The 1,349-nt window shown below is 41.2% G+C and overlaps 1 protein-coding gene across 1 annotated transcript in view; it reads right to left on the bottom strand.

Moving 5' to 3' along the window:
* The window catches only part of LOC117124205, a 30,681-nt gene that overhangs the window by 9,416 nt on the left and 19,916 nt on the right, over window positions 1-1,349 (bottom strand). The gene's annotated exons all lie outside the window — the stretch shown is intronic.

Below are 1,349 nucleotides of genomic sequence, written 5' to 3'. Positions count from 1 at the left end.
GTATTTATAACAAAGAGAGGTAAACAGTGGCGTATCTAGGAATCTTGAAGTGGGGGAGCTGATTGGAAGCCCGAAAGTGAAGCGGGAAGGGGTGGGGGGACTCGATAATCAGTTGGGGGCGCTAACTCGCAAAATAAGATGACTTTAGAAGTTTTTTAACAACGCACAACTTGTTCATGATTGCGTAACTAACACCTCCTACACGCCACTGCTGCAGTAATTTCAGCAAAATAATATTTTTGTATTCAATGCAGTGCAATTGTTATACAACACACTGGTACTGGTACGTCCTTGCGGTTATAAAGCGCAGTTCCTTTCCCTGGTCATTGGGTCCACATGCTAAGTGTTGCTGCTGGTAATCAGCACAGGAACTATTTATACTCCTGGGTGGAGAGAAGCAATGCAAATAAAGTGTCTTGCTCAAGGACACAAGCGAAATGCACAGCGAGGGATTGACACCCGTTCCCGCTGCGCCAAACTGTTTCTATAAACACAAAATCATACAATCACATCCTTTCAGTACTGCGTGCATAATGATGATAAATTTTCGCAGTAATGCACAAATTAGTGATTGCGTAACTGTATAAGGATTTGTACTGATTGTGCTATACGAATCCATAGTCATAACGCGCGTATAATCGTTCACTTTAAATCTTTGAACTGCTTGTTAATCCTTCATATGTTTTTCTTCGATTTTAAAGCCTCTGCCTCCATAAAAATCCACAAGCAAACACGGAAGATTCAGAAATTCAACGTCTTATCGTTTTATAAAATCCAAACGCGAATCTGGTTGAGGAATAAAAAAAGAGGGGGGGGGGGCGAAGTGCTACTTACACCCTCCCCCACCTTTTTTGCCACTAATAGTTTACAAGTTAAATGCATATCAATGTTACGAGCTTTTAATCCAACGACATCGTTGAGACGTCGGACGAAAGGGGGTAGGGCCTGTCTCTTATACACATCTTTTTAGATTCCACCCCTGGAATCGCCACTTACTCGGTGAGTTATGAAATATTCAAGTTGGCCGGCATAGTCCCATATGCAAGTTACATCACTCGGCCCAGAACTCTTGTTGGCAAGTTTGTCGATGACTTTCCTGCGCATTTCATTCAGTTGATTGGTCGATACTCGCATTTCATGAAGCAGACCGATAGATTCTCCCTTGTCTTCAGATATAGTTTCTTCTGAAAATAATTTAATAGTTAAATCAACATCGACAAAGGTGACAACACATTTTTTTAATATAGGCCTATAAAGACATGTTTCGACGTGTCACACATCATCATCAGGTGATAATGCTTAAGCTACTACCGGTTTATATACTACTGGTCAGATGTAAGACAAACACG

The sequence above is a fragment of the Anneissia japonica genome, unplaced genomic scaffold, assembly GCF_011630105.1.
Source record: "Anneissia japonica isolate Jap-2015-1 unplaced genomic scaffold, ASM1163010v1 scaffold1072_len94636_cov127, whole genome shotgun sequence".
In the NCBI taxonomy this organism is placed as follows: domain Eukaryota; kingdom Metazoa; phylum Echinodermata; class Crinoidea; order Comatulida; family Comatulidae; genus Anneissia; species Anneissia japonica.
Note: the sequence above shows the minus strand (reverse complement) of the source record. Positions and strands in the feature narration are given on the sequence as shown.